Raw genomic sequence first — 12,578 nt, 5'->3', positions numbered from 1 at the left:
CAGTAGAGGCAGCTGAAAAGCTGCTGTATGTTGGCTGTGTTTGCAGTGCAGCGGGAGAGTGATCTCGTTGAAGAATGAGTTTCCCTGGTGAAAACAACTGCTTCTTGTGGCCATAGTTTGCTGGCAGGCTTTTTGCAGCCCATGCCAAAAGTCTGATGAGAAGTTTAAACTGGTTGCTGAAACTTAGTTGTCACAAATTGAGTTAATTGCCCACAGACAGAAGAGCAAGTATGCTCAGTGAAAGCGAGGTAACGTGGCGCAGCATAGACAACTTGCTTGTGTGCAGTGCGAGTGACAGGGAGTAGAGCCAAGATTATAAATGCACAGTAAGAAATATGTCTAAGGGTAGCAGAACTGCTGATCACAAATTCTGAGATGTGCATAAAACACTCTAAAGCGTAACACTTCATGACTTGCTGCCTTGTCCAGCGTTGACTGAAGGAGTCTCACTGCTGCTTGCTGTGCCTGCAGTTTTGGGCCTTTGGGCCTTTTTGTTGTTTGCTCCTTGGGTAATGAGGCTTGATACTTTAAAGATTAGATGTCAAGATTAGACTTACAGAATTGCATTCAGAAGTAGCAGGAGAGCATGTACATGCAAAACCTGTAAGTGCTAAGGAAGTGTAGTTTCCATTGTTTTCTCTCTTTATGTTGCTGGTGTTTTTGGTGGCAGGGAAGACTGACTTTTCATTCACAGTAACAACCATCTGACTGCCAGTCTTACTTTTTGCAAGTTGTTCAGAAGTTCATGAGAGCAAAGGAAACTCATTAAAGTTTTGGTTTGCTGTTTGCCCACTCTGCACACATAATAATGTTTTTGACAATTTTGCTTCGAAAGTTGATATACTAGATGCAAGTTCTTTGCTCTATTGGAAGTCTTCCTGTTATTTTTGGCTGTCTCAGCCTACACCTGATTGACAAGGTAGCAGCTTCATTAGGGTTTTCATGTTCATTACAAGTCTGAATGTATCCTTTTCTTGGATCCTTCATACAATAAAAATATTATGCTAAACTTGAGTCCTTAAGGTACCTGCATGAAAAGTAGTGAACACCAGAAAACTTGGTCCTGTAAGTTTCACTTTGTGTATTCCTAGGCCTGGGTGTCAGTCTGGCCTGTTCTTTACCAGTACCTTTAGTGGGTTGTTTTGTTTATTTTTATTAAACATTCAGTTCTGGGGTCTGAATAGCAAACACCATTAATCAGTTTGGCCTCACAATTCTCCAACTGAGAACTGAGGCATAATTAGGTGAAGAGATTCAGCTTTTCTTTAAAATCATATATACTTGCTTTCTCCTCAATAACTATTACTAGTCCTTGTTTCTGGTTTTCATTGGTAAGCAGCACTGGCTGGAGCATTCAGGTGAGTTGAATCTGGGTAATAGGGAAATCATAAAAGTCTTGACCATTTCAGTGATGATATGTGATAATATTTTCTAGCAAGAGAAAAGATTGAGTGCTGTCTACTGCAGGCTGTGGTAGGAGATGATGCAATTTGGTTTTGTAGGCAGGTTGTCTTTCAGTGGTAATTTGTTGTTGTTGTTATTATGGGGAACAGCCTTTTAAAATGTGAACTTATTTTGATGTTCCTTGTAATTTTATGTAATGAAATCCCCTGGCTCACTTAGGGAGGCTTTTCCTCTGTAACTGGTATTAGTGGACATGATTTTTTCCAAGTCATATTGTAAAGTCTTTTGATACATCCTGTATGGTTTTTTGCAGTCCAGAAATAGGTCTTCATTTATTTGACTTCTGCTGCCATTCTTAAAAGCCTTCTCTTTTGCAGTTCAGTGGACCTCCTTTGGCTGATTGACAGGACCAGTATGCAAAATGTGTGCCATGACCTTCATGTTATAGGACATAGAGTTTGGCTGGTAACACAGAACTTGTGCTTTTGGGGAATAGTAACAAGAAATTTGTGGTAGGACCTAGAAGCCCAAGAGTAAATTGCGGTGTCTCAGAATATACTAGTTGAAATAGTGTGATGATAAGCAGCCACTCTGATGGAGGAAGGAAAGGTTGATACAAAACTGGAATGTATCAGGTAAAGTATTCTTTATGGTAGAGATGAGAAATTAATTGTATTGCTTAAGGCAATGAGAAGGGTTGTTTGCCAGGAATACTGAGCAGGTGTGGAACTCAAATGTATCAAATGTGGGACAAACACTAGAAAAGGAGATAAGATATTCAGAGTGGAGTATAAATGGGTTTAAATTAGCTGTGAGAAAACACAGGCTGAAAATTGCAGAAAAGTTTTAATCAGAGCAGAATATGATTGTGAGACAGTTTTCCAAGTGTAAACAAGATAAGAATCCCCCAATTTCCTCCTAGAATGAGAATCTGGTTTTTTGCATTTTTGTTTGCTTTTAAATGAACTAAATAAATCAATAGCTGAAATGACAGAAGGCAAAACTCTTGACTCAGGAAACCCCTTTGAGGACTGTGTTTCTGTGACCTTCTGCTTGTACCATTCATCAGGCTGCTAAGGCCCTTTTGGTGGATTGTCGATTATTGTTGATGAAAAAAATAAATGGCAAGGGGCGTCACTGTAGTTTCAGAGCTCCTCTGAAATGTAGGCATCCCTAATATTTGACCATTTTGTTTCCTGTGCCAAATTTTACCAGACCCACACAGCTGCTGTCTGGCACCCCTCCCAGGCTGGGGCTCTCCAGGCAGCAGGTTGAAAAACCTGGTTAACTCATGAATCTGTGTTTTGGGTAGATTGGGTGTGCCTGGATCAAACATTTGTCTTCACTGAGTCTGTATTATTTTCATCTTCTATTAAGCATTTCTCTCCCTTGTGTCACCCAACTATACTCCAGACAGTGATTAAAATGTGGCGTTCCAGCAGAGTAACAGCAATGGAACAATTTCGTATTTTCCTCCCTTGATGAGCCCTTAGCTGTGTTAATGGAAGCCCTGAATAATATGATGTGAATTAATCAGCTTGTCTTCTGCTGCTATCGCTGCTGAGTGCTTGTGAGAGAAATGTTTCATCTCAGGTGGTCCACCTGGTCTTCTCAGTTTCAAAAAGTAAGATTACAAAGTAATATAGCTCTTTAAAAGCAAAGCAAAACAAACCCTAAAAAGCTACCAAAAAGAAGAAGGAAAACCAACTTTCTTTGAGCAAATAAACAAAGCTTGAAACTCCAGATTCTCTTGGTATGTGCATCCTTGGGATCCGTGTTGTGGAAAGTGTGATGTCACGGTGGTGGTCCGTGCGCTGCTGAGGGTCACTGATCCGTGGAGTCTTGGCCCGCGCGGCGAAGCGCTCGGCTTCCTCTGCTGAAAAATCTCCTTTCCAAACACATGATGTAAGGAAGCTTGCTGCAACGGCTGCAAGATGGAATCTGAATCCTTTTGGTACGACTGAGCAGAGTTTGGTGAGCATGGAAAGAAAAACTTAGGTCCCCATAATATAGAGTTATTTTTTTGTACTGTCAGTGGAAATAAGAAACCCAAATTAAATTCATTTGTACGAGACGAGGTCTGTATAGTAGCAAGGCTGAACTAAATATTCTATTAATCTGTTTTGAAGTAGTAAAAATAATTTAATAATTTTCTTCCAGCTCAGCTGACAGCAAACATTTTTTACTTAAGTGTTTAAAAGGCAAATTAAAATGCTGTCTTGGTGGTTTTTCTGTTTCTGCCTTTAACAATGTTGTTAGTAAGGAAAGCAGATGTATCAGATGGCAGTTCACAGGGTATGTAGCATCTTTTTTCCCTCTCTCTGCCTCTTATACTGAAAACTGCCACAACTGAAGGCACTGGCCAACATTATTTTTGTTTTTGTAAACATTTATTACAGTTTGCATGCCCAAATCCCATTCCCAAAGCAGAGCTGATGGTCTTTGTAGAAAGCAGCTACATGGGCAGGTGCTCAGGCTGGGTGGCTGAGAGGAACAATACACCACTGCCTGACTCTGTGCTTGAAGAATGTGTTCAGGACTTTCAGCTGATCATTATTTTTTCTGGCAGGGTAAGAGAGAATTCAGCAGTTGTTGGGGGGTTTTGTTTGTTTGTTGTTTTATTTTATTTTTTCTAATGTTACTCAGCTTTAGAAGACTCTAGCTAATTAAATTATTTTGCTGCCCAGGTTTACTATGAATAATGGCTTAAACACCAGAAGTTTGAATAAGGCAATTAGTTGTGAAAGTTGGATCAAGAATGATTATTAGGGCATTTGCTATTCTGCCCATTGTCCTCTAAAGAGGATGCCTTCCATTATAGAGACTGCAAAACCTTAGGTGTTTTGCAAGAAGAGTCATTGACAGACCTGAGATGCCTGTCAGCTTCAATTGTTGCATCTCCCCCTGCATGTCCTTTTCCTTTTCATGCTCCTGGGAACTCCAGGCCTGTGCTCATTATGTTAACCAATACCTCTTGTTCCCATGTAGAAGTTAATGGTCATTGCTTTTCCTGTCTTACAGTGTGTGTTTTCATTTAGGCCTCTGTGGTTTCTGATGAATTACACAAATTCAGCCTATTCTACTTGCAGACACAGCAAGCTCTTTGCACAGGCATATAGCTGAAGTAATTTATTTAAAAGCATCCTGGTAAAAATATTTTCCTGGTTTTGTCAGCCACTACTAGTTTTCATTTCTGGGGAGTAAATAGCAGTGTTCATTTTGGTAAATCCTCATTCATTTTCCCTATTTAAAATAGATACAGCTGCCCTGTGTAAATAACTTACTGTGCTTTAAGGATGACACTGTGACAGCTGTAGTGCCCACAATTGCCATGAAAAGCCCAAACATTGTATGAAGGAAGATCTGTTACGATCCAGACATGGGGAAGATACACAAGTAGAAATCCCACAGGCTAGAAACAAAGCAAAAAAGGCTGCAGGCAGCAAGGAAGGAATGTTCTTCCAGAGAAATGTCCAAAGAAGATATAATTGCAGGTGATATTCTTCCCCTGAAAGAGAAAATGGATTTGTTCAGATCAGACACAGGTGATCTGTTGGAGCCTGAGTACCTAGTTCCAGTTTTTGGGGAATGTGGGAGGAAGGAGATGCCAAATGTCAGCCCATGGACTTAATTGTGCTGGGAGGGTTTTCCCCTGTGTCTGGTTTTGCAGCTTGGTACAGTTGTGTAACACTGATAATAGGAATGTGGTGTTGTGAGCAGCACATGCTATCCCAGAGACTGTCACTCTTCTCAGTACTGGTTTTCTGTCACTGTTTAATTTGGTGAAAGCCATGGTAAAGATCAGTGAACTTTAGGATGCCTGGAATTTAATTTTGCATTTTTGTCATGCTGTCTTAACTGGGAAACCCAAACAGGTTATCTCATTTTTCCTTGGTTCTGTGCTGAAAATGGAAAAGCAAATCTGCATTTAGATTTTTCATGAAGCAAATTTAGATATTCTTCTGTAGTATAAATTCAATCATCTTCTTTGGGAAGATGATGAAAATTCTGGATGTAGACTAATAGTGCTGGGAAAAGCAGTGGAGGTCTTGAAGTTTTCGTAACATTTTTCTTACAACAGCAGTTGCTGCAGACCAAACACCATTAGAAAAGTTGGAAAGGTGCTAGAGGAGAAAATGATCCTGTGTGGAAGATTAGTTTAGGGATCTACAGTTTATAATAGTGTTTTTATTTACCCTAGCATGAAAAGTGTTTAGAGAAGAGCCCCAACATTTGAACAAGGCTGATGGGGTTTCAGGCAGGTGGTTTCCCCTCCTGTGCAGGCTGGTGCACAGTAGCAGTTTCACTGAGCTGTCTCACAGAGCCTCTGCTTTGCAGAGTACATCAGAATTCGGGTTTTCTTTTGAAGCAGTGTTGAAACTGGGTGTTGTGTAATGGCTTGTTTTGACCTTGGAAAGGGTTTTTTTTAATTTAAGATCGTGCTGATACTAGCTGCAGGATGGCAGAATGATTCCTGAGGACACATGCTTGTATGTTTTGGTTTTTATTTAGTCTCTAGTTTGAGACTGCAAGGAACCATTATGATCCTCTAGTCTTTATGGGAGTTTGCACCCACTAGTTGGGTCTGTTAACTCCAAAACTTAGGGGTGAATTAGTGAAAGCGTTTCTGAAATATAGCAAGACTTTTCTAGACATTCTACTAGAATGTATGAATTGTCTGTTACATACTTCAATATTTTGTTCCAGGTTATATTTATTCTCCCTCTTAAACCACTTTGCATTTTATTCCTCTGCTGATCACTGGTTCCTAGCCCTTGAATCCAGTCATTCCTGCTTTTTGTTGTGCTGCTGAGAGATCTGCAGTTGGGCTCCTTGCTGGCTGTGGGCAAAGGCCTTCTTTCCCTTCAATAAGTTGAGCTCCATTAGGACTACTTTTTATTATTATTGTGTGTATGACTGCAGCACCTGACTGCCTAAGGCTCTACTTACATTAAGTGTTAAGCCTGGGCTTGAGCTCTGGGCTTTGGCAGCAATTCCTGCTGCGCTGCTGCTGCTGAGGTTGGAGCCCGACTGCTGCGTTCTCCTTTCTGTTCATGGGAAGCAGGGTCCCAGATCAGCTGCACAGCAGGTCTGGCAGTGCTGCCATCCAGGTAGTCCTGGAAACCTGCCTTCCAGGAAAGGAGTGATGAGGAGAGTGCCATTTGTTTCTGGAGTTGTGCCTGTGGAGAAGGGGTCTGTCCATGCACTGCATTGAGCCAGGAGAGAATTTACCTTGCCAGGCTTACCCTCCATGAACTGGAAAATGCAGGGTCTGGGGTGCTCCCCTGAGCTTTTGCAGGCACAGTGCACACTTCTGGATGCCTTTAGATGAGAAAACCACATCACTCAGGACTGGGACATAAACCCAGGAGATGACCCTGATCTCAGACAGATGAGAGAGCCTACCATTACAGAATCAACTGTGTCAGTCCAGTGCCCCAGGATACTGATAGGATGACAACTGTCAGTGTCCTGCAAGTGTTAGGGCAGCAGATTTCTTTTACTAAAAAAAAAAAATAAAGACAGCAGAGGCTGAAGCCACACCCTTTAGAATAGATACAAATAGATACTAGGGCTGTCATCCTGTGTTGAAGTGCGGTAGAAGTAGTTTTGTCAAGTGCGTGACAAGTGGTCGGGATAGGCTTTTAAAAGGACAGTAAACAGCTTGTGGTTCATGTGATAGAAAACAGAACCAGTGAAGAAGGGTGATGGGGGTAGAGGAATAAGCTGAGAAAATTACTTTTGGAGTACTGTATAAGGACAAGATTGATTTAGTTGACACCAGATTAAAAGGTGGATTGCAAAGCTTATGTTCCAGACCAGAAGTTTTACAGTTCAGTAAGTGTCATAATATCAATGTCCTGCTTTGAAAGTTTCTTTAATAAGTGTATGAACTTCTGTTCATCTCTATAGTTCTGGGTTTGGTTGCTGAGAACTGTAAATTACACTTTTCCACCTCACATGTCAGTTTGAGCATAGGTAACACGACTTCCTTCTGGGAGGAGACAGGATGCCTTCTAGGCTTGAATATCTTTCCTGTTCCTAGCTTATATGTATGTAAATTAAAAAATATTGATTTTGGATGGTAGCTCGTGAGATGAAAAGATAACCTAAAATGGTGTTTTCATTGTATGGTCCCATCTGATACAAAACACAGGATGAGCCATATGATGGGACTGGGGTTAAGTCTCCTCCCCAGCTTCTGGCATCTTTCTTGCAGCTTTCTTTGGGAAGATAAACTGTGATGCTGACAGGTTACGTATGTGAAGGCATTCACATTGCCTTAAGATATCCTCACCTGATGAATTCAGGGCCATCCAGGAAATTAGAAGAGACTCCCTTGGCTCCCCCATCAGACTTTTCTGTTTTCTTTTTTTTTTTTTTTTTAAAGGGAAAAATAAGTCTCTGAGAAGCTCCTTTCACATTACACAGATCTTAAAAATTAATTCTTCCATCCTTTAATGAAGAAAGGTTGCTTCTGGATTTCAGATTGAGAGACATTCTGTGCCTCCACTGTCGTCTATCCTCAGAATAGTTTAGAAGGTGCTGGTCTACAGCAAACTTCTGCTGCAGGGTGACAGCAGAGTAGGTAAATGCTTTGTGTCTGCTAGCAAAGTACTAAATCATTATTTCCCTCTGAATCTCTCCATCAAGGACATTACAAAAGGAGAGTGGGAATTCCCAGCCAAAGGCGGCCAGTTCAGTTTGTAGCTAACAAGATCTTACAGACATCAAAAAATAAATGAGGTTCCCTGCTCCAGTTGCAGCAACAGCTATAGAGCTTCAAAGAGGTCACAGGTGTGGAAATTGGAGGTCTCTTAATGGAGACTGAGATAAAAAGGGATTATTTAAAGCCTTGGATGTAAGTTTCTGATCTGAAGAGTGGTGAGTAATGCAATTGCTGGGAGGTATCTTTGACTTTGCCTAGAGAATGCTAACAAGCAATCAAAATGCTTGCCCACAGCCAAACTGTTTTTTCCCTTTCCACTCTTTAGAATAATAAAAAGCATTACACACAAACTCCACTGTTAATGCAACATGTGGGTGAAGTTCCAGGCTATTGTGTATAAAACTCAGTCCTAATTCCAGCAGTAATTATAACTTGTTCCTCTCTCTCTCCCCTGTTGTTTGGTGACACCGCAGGAAGTGATGCAAAGTTCTCTGTTTGTGCATGTATTAACTTAGGTTGAGTATATCTAATCTCTTGATTTTCTTTCTTTTCCTGTCAAAGTCTCAGCTGTAATACTTTGCAATTAGAAACTTTTAACATTTAGCTTCAGTGTTTTGTCTGTTTTCAGTTCTGTTAAGAAGCTGGTTCTACTGCTTGTGGATGTTTTGCTTCTTTTCTGTTTATAATGCAATCTGACATTTGTTTTCCTCTTTCTCTTGAGGCTGATTTTGTTCATATTACAGTTTCCTTGCAACACATGTTTTCTCATTTTCTAGTCTGCTGTTTTTGAGGCCATCAGCAGTTTAGGCTGTGAGGTCCTGCCCTTGTCTATACTTGATAGAAAAAGCATAGTAAATACCAATAGTAAAATTCATAATTTGCTGCCAGCTATCTGTGGTAACCTTGACATCTCCTGTTTGATCATAAGGGCTCCAGCAATAATTGCTGAATATAAAAGGGTTTTTAGCATTGCATTTGTATGCAGGGTGTGAGAAAGTCCAAGGCTTTTTATTTATGCTGGTATATTACACCATATAATTGCATCCATCTTTTGATCTGTGGTATGAATTAGTTCCATTGAAAACATGTTTTCTATTTTTAAATCGGCTGTCTTGATCCGAGTTCTTGAAACAATCTGCTTTTTGGCCTTGTTTTTGTGTATATTTTCCATATTGTGCTGGATTTAATATAGTTGTTGACATACTGGTTTTCAGTGTTTTTTCCTTACTGTTTTCTCTATTTTGTATAAATCTCTTCATGTTTTGTTACCCTGTTTTATTTATCTGGATCAAGTATTTAACTTATTTAATACCTGACCATTTCACAGTTTATAACATTTGATGGTGACATGCTGTTAGCCAGTATTAGAAAGGTAGAATGGAGAAGTGGGGACCTTAGTGCCCTGTTTTCATACTTGACTTAACTGAATACTCTGTATTCAGGGATGGTTGGGCTGAAAGGTCAGAGCTACAATAATTCATGAAGTCAGTAGGGATGCAGAAGGATCTTCTTGAAACTTGGATCATAGGTGGGATGATCTCTGCAGAATCCCAATTTTCTCCACTGGTCAGTAGCTTAGTCTCAGTTTTTCATTTGAGTGAATAAATTGCAAATTTGAGGTTAAAAGGGATTGCTAAGGCCCAAGTTAACATTTCCAAGGAGCATTATATTCTCCTTGTCTTTGCTGTGGCTCTTGTGATGCTCACAAAAACATGAGCTGTGCTACCAGGAGGGCAGGGCTGCTGTCCTTCAGAGTAGCAATGCAGTGTTTTCCTGTGTTCCTCAACCCAAAATCCTTTGCTGCTTTCTTATGCTTGGTGGCCTTTGCACCTGCTCCGTATAGCAGCTTCTGTGGCGGAGCCCTGGTCTGTGATGAGGCCTGCTCTTTGTCATAAAAGTAGTAGAAACAAAATGGCACACAAAATGTGTCAAGTTTGGCAGAGCAGGAAGATACCAGATATTCCAAGTATTTGTCTCATGCTCCATCCATTAGATGGCCCTTCTTGATTTAAGACCTTTGCCTTGCCCTGCCCGTGGTTGTAATGCGCGTGGAGAGTGCATTTGTGAGTGCATTTTTTCCCTTTGCAGTTGTTCTGCTTGAGGTGTGTGCTTGCTGGGGTTTTTTTAATCAGTTCGTGTTGATTCTTATCATCTGTATAATAGTTTGGGGTTGATGTAATCATTGTTACATGTATTTCATTAAGAGATGTGCGTGTACTCAGGCGTTTGCATAATTCATGAAGTCAAGTATGTTCACATACCCCTTGTGAGTGCATGTACTAAGTATGTACTTCTCTTCTTTGTATCAGTGGCTCATTGGGAAAGGTGCACTGCATTTATTTGGTGTGTATATATGTAAAAAACCCACAAGTTCTACCATTTATTTTCTTTCTTATACACCCACCTCGAAAACGTAAAGAAAAACACACACTTCTGCTAAGGTTCTAGGATAGTTTATTTTTTCATTCAGCCATTAGTTTATTCGTTCAGGAGTTGTACACTGGAAAAAAAAAGTGCATCCATTAGACAGTGAGGGCTTTATTTATGAGGGGGGTGGTGTTTCAAAGGGGAAGCTGTCAAGTCCCAAAAGAGCCTTTCATGGTGTATTCTCAGCGTGCTTCTGAGGCCACTGCTCTGCTCATCAGGAGGAGAGGCAGAAATGTGGGCTTTACAGAGCAACTGTGTGTTTCACTGGTCCCTGCGCTCACTGACGTTTATTTACATATTGGGAGAGTAAATGGGTAGAACAGATGGCAACCAGACATTTGGTGGTTCTGTTCCCGTATGCTCCTCAGGGGTCTTGCATTCAGTTTTTGCAAAAAGCTTGTCCTATAGGGAGGAGAAAAAACCCAGGAGCTTGCTCGGAACTATGAAATGCTTGTTGGGTTTTTGCATTAGTGACAGATTAAAGCATTTAGTAAAATGTGAAATAATTACAAGGTTTGTTTTACAAGTCCGGATAGTCGTTCCTTAGTATAAGACTATTGGGGTGTCAGTCCCTCTCATTTGATTATTTCTTATTTTCACCATTGGAGCAAATGCAGCTAGATTTGAAGCTGGCAATCTCTTCTTTCTATAAAATGAGTTTGAAAAGTACAGGTTTATTTATATGGGTCTTGAATTCCTTTTGGTCTTTTCTGTAAACGTTGTTATTCATTCGTGCTCTTGTAAAAACAGAATATCTGAAAATTTTGCAGGATTTTCCAGGATATTTAATATGTGTTTCTTCACAGTTTACAGTTGTGAAGCGGGAGATTTGCTTCCACACCAAGCTGAATTTTTTTCTTATTTTCTATGTGCACTCTGGAATGTTGGAGCAGGGCTGCTCCAGAGTGCTGGGCAACTCGCTTTAGTGGTTTGGGTTGTTGGGGTTTTTTCCAATGTGTGCATGTTGGGTTTTTTTAGAGAAGTGCTAATTAAAACACTTTCCTTGGGCAAAACTGTAATATAAAATACACGTTTTGAAAATATGTTAAAAGAAGTGATGCAAGTCAGGTTTTGAATGTGTAAAATTCTCAACCTGCAGATTGTTCCTTCCTGTAAAGCGGCCAGGTGTTTCTTAGTAAAGTGGGGACAAATCACATGAAAATGGAAGAGCTTGACCTTTTGCACAGCATGCCAAATCAGCATCTCCAACAGTTTGTGACATGATGAATTCCAACACCTTATTGGTAAACACATGAAACTGCCTAGCAGTTATAGGAGAACCTGTCAAATAATGTAAATACCAGACCTCAGCTAATCTCAATTACAATGTGGAATCTCCTCGTGTTAGATAAAAAAGCAAGCTTTTCTTTAATAAACCTTTCTGAAATGAGAGGTCAATCCTGAAACAATTTGCTTTAAACCAAGTTAGTTTTCAAAAGTAAGAGTAGAATTACTGATCGATCCTCCATGGATTAACTCAGGTTTTTTCTAAGTATTGTCTAATGCCCTTCTCATTAAATATGTATTTTAAAAAGATAAAATTAGGCAGCCATGTCACACTGCAGGGAGGCTTAGCATGGAAAATGGCAGCAGAGAAAGTGAAAATGGTAACTATCAGAAAAGAAACACTGTCTTCTGGAGAGGCCTTTAGAAGGTTGATCGTTAACAAAAGTGGAAATTTGCTACTTTTGTGTCAGCCATGCTGCACAAATATTATGTTAGGATTAGTTTAAATTAAGTTAATTGCTGAACTCATAGGTTTTTGGCAGCTTATCTCAGAACCCACATGAAATACAGAAAATTTTTTCTAAATAAGAGTTTTTGGGTGGATTATATTGATAGTGTCCACTGTTAATGAAGCTGCTGTGTCTTGTTCAATATGTGACAATGTTCCTGTGACTTGTGCAGCAGTTCTCTTAAAAACTGCATAAGGGATTTTGGAATCCTTTGAGATCAAAATAAAGTACAAGCCTCCTATTAAATAGGACCTAACATCCTTTTTTGGTTTTTTTCCTTATAATATGGAGTACTGCTGGTTTTAGGAAATGTATTTCTAAACTGAGCCCACCATCGCAGT

The 12,578-nt window shown here is 40.0% G+C and overlaps 1 protein-coding gene across 1 annotated transcript in view; it reads left to right on the top strand.

Moving 5' to 3' along the window:
• Positions 1 to 12,578, top strand: part of EIF2B3 (eukaryotic translation initiation factor 2B subunit gamma) — a 95,509-nt gene that overhangs the window by 5,348 nt on the left and 77,583 nt on the right. The window lies entirely within an intron of this gene.

This window comes from Ammospiza caudacuta, chromosome 7, assembly GCF_027887145.1.
Source record: "Ammospiza caudacuta isolate bAmmCau1 chromosome 7, bAmmCau1.pri, whole genome shotgun sequence".
Lineage (NCBI taxonomy): Eukaryota > Metazoa > Chordata > Aves > Passeriformes > Passerellidae > Ammospiza > Ammospiza caudacuta.
This window is presented reverse-complemented; position numbering and strand designations above follow the sequence as displayed.